The sequence below is a fragment of the Eubalaena glacialis genome, chromosome 11 (assembly GCF_028564815.1).
Source record: "Eubalaena glacialis isolate mEubGla1 chromosome 11, mEubGla1.1.hap2.+ XY, whole genome shotgun sequence".
NCBI lineage: Eukaryota > Metazoa > Chordata > Mammalia > Artiodactyla > Balaenidae > Eubalaena > Eubalaena glacialis.
The window spans coordinates 92,434,413-92,451,887 of record NC_083726.1 but is presented as its reverse complement, the minus strand read 5'-3'; positions in this window follow the sequence as shown (position 1 = coordinate 92,451,887).

Here is a 17,475-nt window from a genome sequence, read left to right as displayed (position 1 = left end):
ACCTTGTCTAATCCTAATTACCTCTCAAAGGCCTTCTCTTCAAACACCAACACACTGGGGTTTGGGGTTTCAACATATGAATGGGGAGAAGGTGGAATTTAGTCCACAGCACTTTGTGACAGAGAAAAATACTCAGTATGAAGATGGAAAGGAGAGAAGAATCTGGCTTATTAGAAAAGCCAGACACCTTTAGTTGTAGCTGCTTCTCATTTTTAACCTTTCTCATTGAAGGTGGAGTTGGGATTCTGGTGCAGGCTTAAGAAATGGAAAACATTCTAGGTATTTCAATCTGAAAAGGGATGTAATTAAGAGAAACATGTGCTTAGAAACCTGGTGGAAGGGATGAAAGAGCAAAGATTGGAGAGTGTCCACTAACGCCCCTGTCTCTGTAGTGCAGTGTCAGGAAAATACTGCTGCACCCATAGGTCAGGAGACTTCAGGAACCCATTGCTGGTATAAAAACTGCCCTTACATCTGTTCAAAGGTTTGTTACCACTTAATGGTAATAAAAGTCTGTGGGTGAGAGAGTCTGGGGAAATGCATTTCTAAGGCTTCTGGTCCCTGTGATGTAAGAGAAGATATAAAACAGGGTGGAAATGGGTCCGGATGCCAGTGGATGATATCCAGGAAGCTCTCCTCTGGGATGTTTGCCTGCTACTGCATTGTTCACAGCTGTGCATGTCTTGGCCTAGGTTGGGATTCCACACCAGGTGATGGGACAGATGAGACCCAATCGTTTCCTGTAGTCAAGAGAAAGGGAGCCTTAACTTGTCAAAAATGCATGTTTGTATCCACATTAAGTGGCACACTCATGGGGGCTTGCCTTGGTTTCACAATTCAAAAATTAAAAAATTTTCCCTGCATTGTCTTCTGTCTCCCTTCCTCCATCCCAGGCTTCAATAAACTCAAATGAACTTCTACTCATCCAAAAGTATTATTGAGCACTTTCTTCCTTGCTAGAGGCCTCAATTCATGTCAAGTACTAGATAATGTTAAAGAAAAAAAAAAGTTAGTAAGGCGGCAAGGCCAATAAGAAGAAGCTGGGTAAAAATATACAGCGGTATTAATTTAAATAAGTCAAACTGTCTGGAACTCTGTGTAAGTGAAACAGGAGAGCAGAGTAGGAAAGGTCCATTGAAGGCTTGTGCATGCACAGATGACTTTATGGGGAAAGAGTGGTATGAAGTGGGTTCAGAAGGGAGGATTTTGTTAGAGGGAGAGAGGAGAAGGCATTCCAAATGTGTCTATGGACATGGCTCATGTCACAGTCAGTGAAGGATCTACCTTGTTGGAGCTGAAAAAGGTAGAAAATTGTATCAAGGAGGATCTAGGGAGTTTCTTGAGGCATTTGTGTTCCATGCAGTGAGTAATAAGACCCATTGAGGTTTCTTTTCCGCTACTACTCTCCACTTCTATATTGATCCAATATTGTGGTTTCTTGTGGAATCAAGAAATACCTTAAAATAATACTAAAAGAGGGTATTAGGAGTTGCCAGGCAGACATGAAATTAGCTGTCATCTCTGCCCTTCACTCGATGTGATATCTGAAACAAACCACTTAACCATATCTTAATTTCTAGATACATAATAGGGAGAATATATATTCAGTATATATATCTCCCAGGATTATCATAATAAATAAAGAGGGCAAATGGTGCACTTTTCATGGTGCCTAGCATATAGTAAGCATTCAAATATTGTTAACTCCCCCTTTCTCCCTTTAATAAGTAGAGAAACTAATCACCCACTAACCATATCTAGATGTAGGAGAACTTCTAGATACCAGAATGATCTCAAGAACTTTCCTCCTTTAGTTCTTTAAAAAAATAATAAAAACAACAAAAAAAAAAACCCCAAACTTCCAAAATAAAATACACTGGGTAAAGTTTCCAGAGTTTGGAATTTTACAGAGCCTGCCTACATGCCAGAACTTCACATAAGGTGTCTGGGTTTTGCACTTAGGAAATCAGTGTCTCCATGATGCACATAAAATGTGAAGAGTTTTCTCCTCATCAAGCCATGGAAGAATGACTGATTGTAGAATGCCAGACAAGATAATTAGATGGTACAGGCAATAGCTATTATCACAAGCACTAACACATGGTAACTTGCATGCTACTGTGCCAGAACTGTCAAGAGTCCTCAAACTATATATCCCTGGAATACATTAAAGCATCACTTCATAGCCTGAACATCTGCACGAGCAAATGAGGGGGCAGTTCCTTCACCTCCAAAATAAAGAGAGTGATTTGATTGCTTTAACTTATACTTGCTTAACCTTCTTGGCTGAAGGATAGCATAGCACAATGTAGAAGTGCCCTCTAACATTACTTTAGGGACAAAAAATAATTGGCTGAGGGTGGGGAAAACCTGGCTCCTGATACTTGCAGGTGTATTTTTCTTGGGAAGCAAGATTGCTAGTGAAACAAAAGATTTGGTTCATTTGGCTTGGCAAGTCAAAAATGCAATCCTAAGGGAAGACTTTATTTAGAAACTTTATTTTTCCCCTGTTAACTTGAATAGTTTGTGGAGGGAAAAAAAAGACTTATAAATGGTTCATAAGTTCGCAATTATTTTTGTTTTGGTTTTAAAAACAAAATACACTATCCCCACCCAGGTAGATCTTGCTATACATTAATTTCACTTTTAAAAAGCTGCAGTTTAGGCTGGGAGACATTTTAAAGTATGTGGGTATACAGAGGGGACTCTTGGTTATCACTACTCTCTCCTGAATCTTCAATGGTCCTCGCTCCCCTGGGCTTTCTCCTAAGTCTATGAACATGCTTCTCTCTCCCTTTAAATACAGTCTTTCATTGACCCTGCTCTATCTCTTTCAATAATCTCCAAATCCTGATTTTTGGTTTCTCCCACCCTCCATTCACTCTTCAACCCACGATAACCTATTTTTTGACCCACCACTATCATGAAACTGAATTTCTGAGATCACTAGTAATTACCAAGTTCAAAAGAGACAGTCTGTCTTTATTTATATGATGTCTCTGAGTACTTTTATACTGTTGATCACATCTTCCTCCTTGAAACTACTTTTCCCTTTCTTGGTCCTTCTTCCCTATGACCCTTCTTCTTCCATCTCCTTTCCTGGCATCTCTCGCACACTTGCAGAGTACATTTCCCCTTCTCTATGTTTTGCCGGGTGATCGGATCCACAGTTGTGATTTCAATTTTCCCCTATATTCCATGACCACCAAAAGAATATTCCTAGTCCCATTAGCTTTCATCACCTCTAGTCCCATATGTCTAGTTGCCTAGAAGACAGGTCATCCTGGCTACCTTACACTAAGAACCTCCAGTTCAACATGTTCAAAATTGAATTTACTGTGTTCTTGCACGGCCCTTCCTGTGTGCCACATCATCCAGTTGCTCAGACTAGAAATCTTTGGGTTACTTATGAATTTTTTCACTATCAACATTCAAATTCAACCAGTCACCAATTCTTATTAATTATACCTCAAGAATATATCTTGAATTCTTCTTCTTTTCTTTATGTGTCTTCCACAACATTAGTTCAAAGTGTAATTATTTCTCATCTATGATGACTACAGTAAATTGGTCTTTTTCTATCACTTCCTATCCTCTTTCTAATCCATTCTATGTTTCATATAAGAGGTAACTCTTTAAGACGCATTTTTTTATGTTTCTTTGCTACAAAGAAGTTTACAAAATGAAACTAGACAGTAGATCCTAATGCATAAGAAATAAAGTCCAAAATTCTCAATTTTGGGAAGACAGAAGAAAAATCCTTTCACAATCTGGTGCCAACCTACGCTCCAACTCCATTTGACCATCCTCCATTTACATCCCCAGACACCATGCTTCAGCCACTCCTTTGCCATATCACATTAAACTCACTCATGTGCTTGCCTTCCTATAAGCCCTCTCTTCCCTTTCCAACTGGTGAAGTCCTGCTCATCTCATAAATTATAACTCAACTGTTGGCACCTCTGTGAAGTGAAATTGACACCTCTGAGCTGAACGGGTAGTGACTTCCTTTGAACTGCCATTGTAATTTCTATTCTATTATTATGGATTCTCACCATATGATTATTGTATTAAAATTGCTTACATGTAAATCCCCCTGAAAAGATCAATTATATCGTTGAAATGAGGGCGTGCGTCTGATTTATTTTATACTGTACCTCCAGCACTTACCACATTGCCTGCCATTTGGAAGTTGGTGAGTCTGTGGCATGAATGAATGAATGAATGCGGTCTGTAAAAGTGCAGCACTATAATCTTTGGTTAGACTCATTTTTTTTTTAATATCTCTATGGAGTATAATTGCTTCACAATGGTGTGTTAGTTTCTGCTTTATAACAAAGTGAATCAGCTATACATATACATATACCCCCATATCTCCTCCCTCTTGCATCTACCTCCCACCCTCCCTATCCCACCCCCCCTAGGTGGTCACAAAGCACCGAGCTGATCTCCCTGTGCTATGCGGCTGCTTCCCACTAGCTATCTATTTTACATTTGGTAGTGTATATATGTCCATGCCACTCTCTCACTTTGTCACAGCTTACCCTTCCCACTCCCCATATCCTCAAGTCCATTCTCTATGTCTGCGTCATTATTCCTGTCCTGCCCCTAGGTTCTTCGAAACCTTTTTTTTTTTTTTTTTAGATTCTATATATATGTGTTAGCATACGGTATTTGTTTTTCTCTTTCTGACTTACTTCACTCTGTATGACAAACAGACTCTAGGTCCATCCACCTCACTACAAATAATTCAATTTCTTTTCCTTTTATGGCTGAGCAATATTCCATTGTATATAAGTGCCACATCTTCTTTATCCATTCATCTGTCGATGGACACTTAGGTTGCTTCCATGCCCTGGCTATTGTAAATAGAGCTACAATGAACATTGTGGTACATGACTCTTTTTGAATTATGGTTTCCTCAGGGTATATGCCCAGTAGTGGGATTTCTGGGCCGTATGGTAGTTCCATTTTTAGTTTTTTGAGGAACCTCCATACTGTTCTCCATAGTGGCTGTATCAATTCACATTCCCACCAACAGTGCAAGAGGGTTCCCTTTTCTCCACACCTTCTCCATCATTTATTGTTTGTAGATTTTTTGATGATGGCCATTCTGACTGGTGTGAGGTGATACATCATTGTAGTTTTGATCTGCATTTCTCTAATGATTAGTGATGTTGAGCATCCTTTCATGTGTTTGTTGGCAATCTGTATATCTTCTTTGGAGAAATGTCTATTTAGGTCTTCTGCCCATTTTTAGATTGGGTTGTTTGTTTTTTGGATATTGAGCTGCAGAGCTGCTTGTATATTTTTGAGGTTAATCCTTTGTCAGTTGCTTCATCTGCAAATATTTTCTCCCATTCTGAGGGTTGTCTTTTGGTCTTGTTTATGTTTTCCTTTGTTGTGCAAAAGCTTTTAAGTTTCATTAGGTCCCATTTGTTTATTTTTATTTTTATTTCCATGTTTCTAAGAGGTGAGTCAAAAGGATCTTACTGTAATTGATGTCATAGAGTGTTCTGCCTATGTTTTCCTCTAAGAGTTTTATAGTGTCTGGCCTTACATTAAGGTTTTTAATCCATTTTGAGTTTATTTTGTGTATGGTGTTAGGAAGTGCTCTAACTTCATTCTTTTACATGGAGCTGTCCAGTTTTCCCAGCACCACCTATTGAAGAGGCTGTCTTTTCTCCATTGTATATTCTTGCCTCCTTTATCAAAAATAAGGTGACCATATGCACATGGGTTTATCTCTGGGCTTTCTATCCTGTTCCATTGATCTATGTTTCTGTTTTTGTGCCAGTACCAAACTGTCTTGATTACTGTAGCTTTGTAGTATAGTCTGAAGTCAGGGAGCCTGATTCCTCCAGCTCCATTTTTCATTCACAAGATTGCTTTGGCTATTCGGGGTCTTTTGTGTTTCCATACAAATTGTGAAATTTTTTGTTCCAGTTCTGTGAAAAATGCCAGTGGTAGTTTGATAGGGATTGCATTGAATCTGTAGATTGCTTTGGGTAGTAGAGTCATTTTCACAATGTTGATTCTTCCAATCCAAGAACATGGTATATCTCTCCATCTATATGTATCATCTTTAATTTCTTTCATCAGTGTCTTATAGTTTTCTGTATACAGAGCTTTTGTCTCCTTAGGTAGATTTTTTCCTGGGTATTTTATTCTTTTTGTTGCAATGGTAAATGGGAGTGTTTCCTTAATTTCTCTTTCAGATTTTTCATCGTTAGTGTATAGGAATGCAAGAGATTTCTGTGCATTAATTTTGTATCCTGCTACTTTACCAAATTCATTAATTAGCTCTAGTAGTTTTCTGGTAGCCTCTTTAGGATTCTCTCTATATAGTATCATGTCATCTGCAAACAGTGACAGTTTACTTCTTCTTTTCTGATTTGGATTCCTTTAATTTCTTTTTCTTCTCTGATTGCTGTTGCTAAAACTTCCAAAACTATGTTGAATAATAGTGGTGAGAGTGGGCAACCTTGTCTTGTTCCTGATCTTAGTGGAAATGGTTTCAGTTTTTCACCATGGAGAATGATGTTGACTGTGGGTTTGTCATATACGGCCTTTATTATGTTGAGGTAAGTTCCCTCTATGACTACTTTCTGGAGGGTTTTTATCATAAATGGGTATTGAATTTTGTCAAAAACTTTTTATGCATCTACTAAGATGATCATATGGTTTTCCTCCTTCAATTTGTTAATATGGTTTATCACATTGATTTATTTGCGTACATTGAAGAATCCTTGCATTCCTGGGATAAACCCCACTTGACCATGGTGTATGATCCTTTTAATGTGCTGTTGGATTCTGTTTGTTAGTATTTTGTTCAGGATTTTGGCATCTATGTTCATCAGTGATATTGGCCTGTAGTTTTCTTTCTTTGTGGCATCTTTGTCTGGTTTTGGCATCAGGGTGATGGTGGCCTCGTAGAATGAGTTGGGGAGTGTTCCTCCCTCTGCAATATTTTGGAAGAGTTTGAGAAGGATAGGTGTTAGCTCTTCTCTAAATGTTTGATAGAATTCGCCTGTGAAGCCATTTCTCATCCTGGGCTTTTGTTTGTTGGAAGATTTTTAATCACAGTTTCAGTTTCATTACTTGTGATTGGTCTGTTCATATTTTCCTTTTCTTCCTGGTTCAGTTTTGGAAGGTTGTGCTGACTATTTCCTTTCCCATATTAGGGAACATTTCAACTATAATCTCTTCAAATATTTTCTCAGTCCCTTTCTTTTTCTCTTCTTCTTCTGGGACCCCTATAATTCGAATGTTGGTGTGTTTAATGTTGTCCCAGACGTGTCTGAGACTTTCCTCAATTCTTTTCATTCTTTTTTCTTTATTCTGCTCCATGGCAGTTATTTCCACCATTTTGTCTTCCGGCTCACTTATCCATTCTTCTGCCTCAGTTATTCTGCTGTCAATTCCTTCTAGAGTTCTTTTAATTTCAGTTATTGTGTTGTTTGTCACTCTTTCTTTGCTCTTTAATTATTCCAGGTCCTTGTTAAACGTTTCTTGTCTTTTCTCCATTCTATTTCCAAGATTTTGGATATTTTTCTATCATTACTCTGAATTCTTTTTCAGGTAGACTGCCTATTTCCTCTTCATTTGTTTGGTGTGGTTGATTTTTACCTAGCTCCTTCTTCTGCTCTGTGTTTCTCTGTCTTATTTTGCTTACCTTACTGTGCTTGAGGTCTCCTTTTCACAGGTTGCAGGTTTGTAGTTCCCGTTTTATTGGTGTCTGCCCCCAGTGGCTAAAGTTGTTTCAGTGTATTGTGTAGGCTTCCTGGTGGAGGGGACTGGTGCCTGTGTTCTGGTGGATGAGCCTGGATCTCTTCTTTCTGGTGGGCAGAACCACGTCTGTTGCTGTGTTTTGGGGTGTCTGTGACCTTATTATGATTTTAGGCCACCTCTCTGCTAATGGGTGGGTTTGTGTTCCTGTGTTGCTAGTTGTTTGGTATAGGATGTCCAGCACTGTAGCTTGCTGGTTGCTGAGTGGAATTGGGTCTTAGCATTGAGATGGAGACCTCTGGGAGAGCTTTCACCGTTTGTTATCATGTGGAGCCAGGAGGTCTCTGGTTGCTCAATGTCCTGAACTCAGCTCTCCCACCAGAGAGGCACAGGCGTGACACATGGCTGGAGCACCAAGACCCTGTCAGCCACACAGCTCAGAAGGAAAGTGAGGAAAAACAAAAGAAAGAAAGAAAAAAAATAATAAAATAAAGTTATTAAAATAAAAAAATTATTAAAAATTTGAAAGTCATTAAAAGAAAGAAAGAATGAAAGAAGAGAGCAAACAAACCAATAAACAGATCCACCAATGATAGCAATCACTAAAAACTGTACTGAAAACAAAAACAAAAAGAAAAAAAACAGACAGACAGAACCCTAGGACAAACAGTAAAAGCAAAGCTATACAGACAAGTCACACAATGAAGCATACACATACACACTCACAAAAAGAGAAAAAGGAAAAATATATATATAACTATATATATAAAAAAAGGAAGAGAGCAACCAAATCAATAAACAAATCTATTAATGATAATAAACTCTAAATACTAAACTAAGATAAACATAAAACCAGAAACAAATTAGCTGCAGAAAGCCAACCCCAAGTCTACAATTGCTCCCAAAGTTCACAGCCATAATTTTGGGATGATTCGTTGTCTTTTCAGGTATTCCAGAGATGCCGGGTACATCAAGTTGATTGTGGAGATTTAATCCACTGCTCCTGAGGCTGCTGGGAGAGATTTCCCTTTCTCTTCTTTCTTCGCACAGCTCCTGGTGTTCAGCTTTGGATTTGGCCCCACCTCTGCGTGTAGGTCGCCTGAGGGCGTCTGTTCTTCGCTCATACAGGATGGGGTTAAAGGAGCAGCTGATTAGGGGGCTCTGGCTCCCTCAGGCCTGGGGGAGGGAGGGGTACGGAATGTAGAAGGAGCCTGTGGCGGCAGAGCCCAGCATGATGTTGCAACAGCCTGAGGCACTCTGTGTGTTCTCCCGGGGAAGTTGTCCCTGGATCACAGGACCCTGGCAGTGGTGGGCTGCACAGGCTCCCAGGAAGGGAGGTGTGGATAGTGACCTGTGCTTGCACACAGGATTCCTGGTGGCTGCAGCAGCAGTCTTAGGGTCTCATGCCCATCTCTGGGGTCTGTGCTGATAGCCGCGGCTCACGCCCATCTCTGGAGCTCGTTTAGGCGGTACTCTGAATTCCCCCACCTCACGCACCCTGAAACAATGGTCTCTTGCCTCTTAGGCAGTTCCAGACTTTTTCCTGGACTCCTTCCCTGCTAGCTGTGGCACACTAGCCACCTTCAGGCTGTGTTCATGCAGCCAACCCCAGTCCTCTCCCTGGGATCTGATCTCCGAAGCCGGAGTCTCAGCTCCCAGCCCCCTCCCACACTGGCAGGTGAGCAGACAAGCCTCTGGGGCTGGTGAGTGCTGGTCGGTACCAATCCTCTGTGCCGGAATCTCTCTGCTTTGCCCTCTGCACCCCTGTTGCTGTGCTCTTCTCTGTGGCTCCGAAGCTTCATCTCGCTAACCCCCATGTCCACCAGTTGAGGGCCTTCCTAGTGTATGGAAACTTTTCCTCCTTCACAGCTCCCTCCCAGAGGTGCAGGTCCTGTCTCTATTCTTTTGTCTCTGTTTTTTATTTTTTCTTTTGCCCTACCCAAGTACCTGGGGAGTTTCTTGCCTTTTGGGAAGTCTGAGGTCTTCTGCCAGCATTCAGTTGATGTTCTGTAGGAGTTGTTCCACATGTAGATGTATTTCTGATGTATTTGTGGAGTGGAAGGTGATCTCCATGTCTTACTCCTCTGCCATCTTGAAGCAATATCCACTAGACTCATATTTTTTAAAAACCCAGGACTTTTCTATTGTTCCAGTTCATAGGTCTTCATTCTTTCCCTGTGGGAATGGTCTTTTCAAGTGGCTTTTTTCTTCTTTAATTATGCAAATGACCACCTTGTGGTACTTTAATTTATTTATTTAGCTTTATTTAGATAGTGGATAAGAGCTGTGCATTGTAAAGTTCCAGTAGAGTATAATATGAAATAATATATAAGTGAAAAGAGACAGGTACTTGAGAATGTTCCATAAGAAGGTGAAATGAAGCTTTTCAGCCCTTGTGGTCTCGGATAAATTTCCCACAGTGGGTGCTCTGCAGGCTTAAATCTTTTCTATCCATCTTCCATCGTTTTCATGATCCCAGTTCTTTAGAACACATTTCTTTTCCTCACCTTCTTGAACTCATTTCCAAGTTTATCAACTTAACTAATGAGGTCATATTAATCAATCATTATATTAACATTCCCAAAGCCCACTTTTATATATGGTGTGGCTTTTTCACCCATTGGGAATCATAGTGTTACCATTCAATATAAAAATAAGTTGGGGAGAGGAGAATTTTCTTTATTCCATTATTTTATTGTTTTTCTCCCAAACCTTAAGAACTAAATCCCATGTCACTGATAAAACAGCTACATAGCTAACGGGTGCTACTGGATTCCATTTGGCTCTAAATTGCAGAGTGAGAAAGTAATTTAAAAGATCTAGAAATGAATTATGGACCAGTCTGCATTAGCATCCTTAGAAGGTCTCAGGAATTAAAAAAACAATCATAACAGATATCATTAACCTACAAAAGCAATGGTAAGTTTACAGTTACAGCAAGGCGATCTCCTGAGATTGAGGTGTAAATTTAGAGAATGAGCCAAAAAGAATGAGAGATTGCATTAATATATGTTATCAAAAAACAATTTATGCTATTAACCAAGATTTGAGGCATATTTTTATTTATTACAGGAAATAATATCCAACCAGGGAATGTAACCTGTGGCATCTCTCTCTAAAAGAAGTCTCTGTATATCCTACATAAAATAAGAGTCACGTCATGGTAGCCAGGAGACATATTTTTTGTGCCAACCCAGAAAAACAGCAGAATTCATTGAAAGAATGTTCCAGGCTGCAGTCCTGACCAGCTGCCATGGTGAGAGATGTGGGCCCACTCAGGTCAGTCTACAGGTCTCCTTCCCTCCGGCTCTGAGTCAAGCTCCTCTCTGCTTTACCCAATTTTGAGCTCCCACAGGTTTTCGTTTCCTCCCCTTCCTGTTGGTTTAATCTAGAGAATTTTCTCCAGTTTGCACACCATGCTCATCAGGTTTACTTAAGTTTTTTTTTTCCCTGCAGAAATAGAAATATTCTCATCTACATAATTACCTTTGCTGACAGATTATCTAATCCTAATCCTAAAAACAAAGCAGCACTATGAAAAAGGATGCAAACTCATTGAAAATGACTAATAAGAAAGAAAGATATATGTTGACAACAGTCCATTTTCCTGTTAGAAAAAAGTCAAAAATACGATTGTATTCTTTACAGTCATGTCAACAGTGTTTCCTTTGCTTCCCAAATACCTGGTGGAGCAAGGCAAGGAGAGGATCACAGAATATTATCAGCCAGTAGTGTGAAAGGCTGGGCATTAGAGGGTGTGACCTGAGTGGGTTCCACCCTCAGGACAGTGAGCATTTGGAAGAGAACCTGAGGCTTTTCCTGCCCCCTTTACGAGCTGCAGGGATTCTTGTCTGCAGAAGGGCAGTCTGTTTCCATGATTCCAATGTAATTCATAGGCATATTGCTCTTGTGAAGAAGGAAGGGATGGTCACATAAATAATCCTGAAGACAGAATTACTTACAGTGGAGAATGAAGTGAAAGGAATGATTTGAAATGTAAATGTGTGGAAAGTACTCTGAGTGAGAAGGGCACTGAAGTGCTTTCCAGGGACATTTAGCACAGCAGGACTGCTTCCCAGGACTGGTCTTGATGATTTTCCTCCCTTTTTTCTGTGTTCCTCTCCCACCTGCATGGTCTTGTTTACCACATTCCCAGCATCTGTACCTTTTGGCTGTTTTGGGGCTGCCCAGAGTCCCCTGCAGAGTCCCAGCTAGGCCTCCTTGCCCACCGTGATTCAGAGGCACAAACCTCAAAAACAAAACACAATAAAACCAATAAAAACAACAAGTCCATTATTAAGAATCTGATACTTGACAATTATGAAGACAGCAAGCTGATTAAACTTACTTCCATGAGAGAATAAATAATAATGAATGTAGGATTTATTGAATTCTTATCATGTGCTGTGTGCATTTTATGCATTATCTCATTGAATTTTCACCCAAACTCTCTGAAGTAGGTATTTTTATTACACCCATTTTATAGATAAGGAAATTGAGGCTCAGAGAGGGTAATATTGCCCACTATCAGTAGGCTTCTGCAATTGGAAAAGCCAGGATTCAAACTCAGGTGTGTCTGTCACTCAAAGCTATACATACTTTGTCTCAAATTGACCCTTCCATTTTATTAATCATACTCCAGTATTTGGAACAATATTATACCCTTTTGTATTGTTTTGTTTTGAGCAATACTATTCCATTGTTGTTTGGAAAAATAGAAACACACTCAAGTTATTCTGAGATGGAAAATGATAGAATATGAGCTGTCTTGCAGTACCCAGGATCAAAAATGTGCTGGCCCCCAGGAAGAGGGAGAACCAGGGACTGGAAAATTGCAATCTCTTTCCACCTCTCAGCTCTTCTTCTCTCACACATCAACTTCATCCTTACTATGCTCAGCAGACAAATTTTTCTCTGCACTCCAGTCCAATTGGTAGTGAACAAGTTTGCTCACTATATGCCTGCATGACAGCAATTAAGCGATAAGCCAAAACTAAGCCCAGAATCTTATAATTTCAATTCAGAATTTTTTAAGAAGAGGTTGTCATCAGGTCAACATAGGTCATGGACCCATATTCTTGACCAATCAACTATGTCTAAGGGACTAGACATAGTTGTACAAATGGATGTTCCCAGGGGCTCACTGCCATTACATGGTAATGACATGTATTACACCTCTATTAAGAGTTGAGAACACAGCTATGGATGGTAACGAGTCACCTAGTATTTAAGGAGCTCAAAACTCTTTGCCTGTAGAATCCAAATATTCAAAATTGAGGAATGTAAGTAGAAGTACTTTATCTGTTTATTGTCTTATCTTACACCTCAAGCCAAGTTTAGCCAAAACTGATAGAGGAGCCACTTTCCTTCCTTTCACTGCCCCTGAATTGTTGAGTCAACTCTTGAAAAATTAATGACAATTTAAAAATATCAGTATAACCCCAATTCACTATTATAAGCAAAGGTATTGACAATTCTCATCATTAAAACATATTTATCAGCAGGCATGACTCAGACTAATAAATGGGTTTTTTTCTGACAAAATGATAAAGGGGCTTAAGTGAATTTTTCCAATAGCATGTTTCAAAAAAGTCTGTATAATGTTATAAACAGATTTTCCCACACTTGTATTCTGCAAAACACTTGTGTTAGATAAGAAAAGCTATTTAATATATCCCCTTCTTGGATACTGACAAAGTGTATTTTAAAGGTTCAGATAAGACCTTCAGTAATGACTTACTCAACAAATACTTATCCAGCATTTGCCTAACTGATTTAATGAAGAAATAGCTCATGGGTTATTGGTATTATGATGAGTGCAGTTTGAAAAATACTGCAAAGACTATGAAATAATTCCAAATATGCATAGAAAGATAGATTTCCTATTGTTAAATGCAATTTAAAACAAATTCTATTCTACTGAAGAGAATTTAACCAGAACTCCAGAAAGGTCAGTTAAAGTAGAGATGACCATCTCTATTTTTAAAGATAAAACTGTCAGACAGAGAAAGTAAATAACTCTCCTAAGGTCATGTTGCAGAATAAGTCTAAAACTCAAATCTTTAACTCTTAATCTTCTGCCCTTTCTACAGGTTAACACATGGACCAAGAGCTCGTTTGAGATCTAGCAAAAGAAAAATAGTCAATTCAAATGGTTTTTAACTTTTTCCACAGAACTCACCAGTAGATCTTATGACACAAAGGGTCAACTCTTCAGAGATCTGACAGAAACTGATTACTCAGAAATATAAACCAACAAGCTCACCAAACCCCAAATAGTGTTCCAGATATTAGGACCATTTCAAAAAAACAAACATAATAACAATTTTAAAAAGGAGGTTTAAATTTGTTTTTGTTTTTTACCTATGCAAGAGGTGTTAGGTAATAAGACAATGTACCTGCTCACCTCCACCTTGTTCTGTAGGAAATTCATCCCCCTGAATTTCCATGCTAGGAATTCTGAGAGTCCTCTAGATGATTCCCACAAACACCCTTGGTCCTTCATCATTTGTACCCACTTCTTCCCCACCATGGTGCCAAAGGAGAAGTGACAACTTAGCTACCAAATGCCAAGTAAAGGCATATTTGCTGATGTTGATGCTACTGATATCTGCATTGACGCCAATGCCTAAAACCAAGAGAGCTGATGCTTAAGACTAGTTGTTGGTACTCTGGCCCACACAACACATGTTACCACTGCCACTGCTGGCCACCCACCACCATGGAGGCTGCCAATGCCAGGTCTGCTGACATCCCTGCTGTTTTTACCTTGCATTCTCAGTACCTCCCAGAGATGGTAGAGAAACAGCAATTTTTAAGTTTTATTTATTTGTCTTTGGTATAACCCCTTCATCCTGTGACTCAAATGGAAGACAACAGTGACAAGGTCAGGGGCAACATTCTCTCTCCCAGACCTGGTTTATACAACTTGATCCAAGTGAATGCATCTTGGCTTCTTTTTGTCTTGGAATGAGGTTTCTCTTGAGTGGCTTCTCAGTCCTCTGTGGCTTTTCCCATCACTTATTTCATTTTCTCAGACCCAAGACAGAATCCCAGGATGGACACAGCAGAGAATCTGTCTAGAGCCCTGGATGTAACAGCCTACACCCAGCTGTTCTCACCCAAAGTGAGAAGGGATCTCTCCTTCACAGACTCTGTTAAACAGTGTACGGCCATTATGGGTTGGGCAAGCCCAGCTGCAATGAGAGTATCATTTTCCTAAATAAACATCAGTGTTAAAAATAAGAGGTTCCACGAAGTGATGAAAAAGCCCTGGCCTGGGAAGCAGGACATCTGGACTCTGCCTCTTATTAGTTATTTGGCCTCACTTGAGTCCTTTAATCTCTCTGGACTTTAGCTTCCTAGCTTGGAAAACCCACTGCTCACTCTGGTTACTAAGCTTGTATGTAGCCCTGACATTCGCTACTCGAGTTGGTGAATCTAGGTCATCCATTTTCCACAAAGAACCCTAACGTGTCTATTTGTTTTATTGAATAAAATATTTATTATTACTGTTCCATCTAAGTGATTATTATTCACCTTATTTTATGTATAGATAAAGAAATTGAAGTCCAAAAGTGTTATGTTAATATATATACAATACCAGTATAAGGGTTGCCGTCAGAAAAAAAAAAATGAGTTATGCTAATTTATAGCTGATTTATTTTTCTCTTCCACATATTTATTAATGGTTCCTTATTGTCCTTGTCTTCCACAACCAAGATTGGTCAATATTTTGACAGTAGTACCCTTGGCATCTTTCCCTGTTCTTCATTCTCATTGTTAACTGCCTGATTTGGACCTTCTTTGTCTCAGTCCTCAAGTAGCTCACTGCTGAAGTAGCTTCCTAGATTCTATATGTTCCAACCTCCTTTCCACCCCCTGTACATCCTTCATAGTCCTGGCATGTTATTTTATTCCCTACTGTTCATAAACCTCCAGAGATTCTTTATGGATCACAAAATAATATCCAAACTCTTGGCTCCAACATACCTGTCCATTTTTATTTTTCTAACCATCTTCTCTTACATCATGCAAATGAGTTTGCCTTCAACTCCTCCAAATCGTTTTGAATACTCACTCCTTCATTAACCTTGTCTGCATCCTCTATCTGAGACAACTTCCCCTCTTGTTCAGTAGCTCTAAATCTTATTTCTCTTCAAAAGTTGAGTTCCAATGAGCCCTTTTAAAAAAAGATTCCTCTATACCCACCATTGGAAGTAGTATTTCTCTCTGGATCATCTAGCACTTTATAAGTATTTCTACTTTGTAGCCCTTATAAATGTTGTGATTTTGCATTTATTTATCAATACCTTTCTTCTCCTTCTAGAAAATAAGCTCCAAAAGGGCAAGAACCATGCCTATTTGTGTTTATCATCCTGTCTCCAGGGTCTAACACAGTACCTGTCACACTGTAGAGGCTCAGTAGATAATTATCAAACAGGTAGCTGAATGAACATCTCTTAAGACCCAGCATTTTCTAATTCATGAAGGTAGATATTTGTAGCCATGTCTTCCATAATAAGCTATTAGCTCCTTGAAAACAGTAAGTCTGATTCTGTTTGGTATCCCTCAAAGAAAAATACCTTCCATGTTGGAAATATTTATTTATAAATATTATTATGAAGTATTATTCATAAATATGTATTCATTAATAGATGATTAACAAGGCAATTTTAGGAAAAGACCAACCTTTAGAGTCATATAGCCCTATATTCAAATCCTGACTTTGCAAAGTTAGGTGAAAAATGTTCAATATTTCCCAATTAAAATAAGTATTACCTTTTATATCATACAAAGAACTTTCACATATATCTCAGTTGATTGTCAAACAGTGTTAGATAGTATTACTACCCCCAATTTACAGATGAGGAAACAGAGGTAAAGATAAGGCAATTGAGGCTTAAAGAGGCTAATGATCATTCAGCTACTAAATGGAGGAACAGGAATTCAAACTAAGGTTTTTGGAGTCCAAAGTCTATGTCTTTCCCACTTTTGTGAGTATATTGACAGCAAATAGATGTAGATCAATGGATCTGTGCCTTTGGATAACAACTTTTTTTTCTAGAATTGAGGCTTCCTTTAGTCCTTTTCCACTATTATGACCTCTGAAAACACTAGAAGGAGCATATTTGGAGTTTCTGGTGTCAGGATAAAAAGGCAGGAGAATATATGGGGTAAGTTTTGGAAGAAAAGCAGAATAGATCCATTTTCATACTTGACATGAGGAAATTACAGCAAAGTCATAAAATATATATTTTTTCTCTCTCTGAAGTCTTCTTCACCAAACAGGTACAAAGTGAAAACTCATCTCTTTTATTTAAACCAGAGACCCTGCTTCTTTTCTGTTCGTAAAACCACCTGATCTCTATGTTGAAGCTCAAATCCAAATCAAGAGAAAAACAGCTCTTATTTATTATTCAGTTTGCTCTCATTATGTTCTTCCCAGAAATGAATCCCTGTGCCTCTCAGACTTTCTTTCACAGGACACTCTGATCTGGCTCTCCCTCTTAGCACTAGGCAAGTTGTTTTGCCTGGCTTATCCCATCAATAGAAGGCTCAGCTGTCTTTTCTCACACTCGGAATCCAGGAGACCGTTTTCCTTGGTCATCAACAGAGAAATGGGGAGTCTCTCCTCTTAATGGGCTGAGCTCCTGCCAAGTTCCAAAGTGCTCTCACCATTCCTTAAAGATGCTGAATACTTGCTCATTACGCAAGACATCTGGATACCTTGTGTGAGTAACCCTC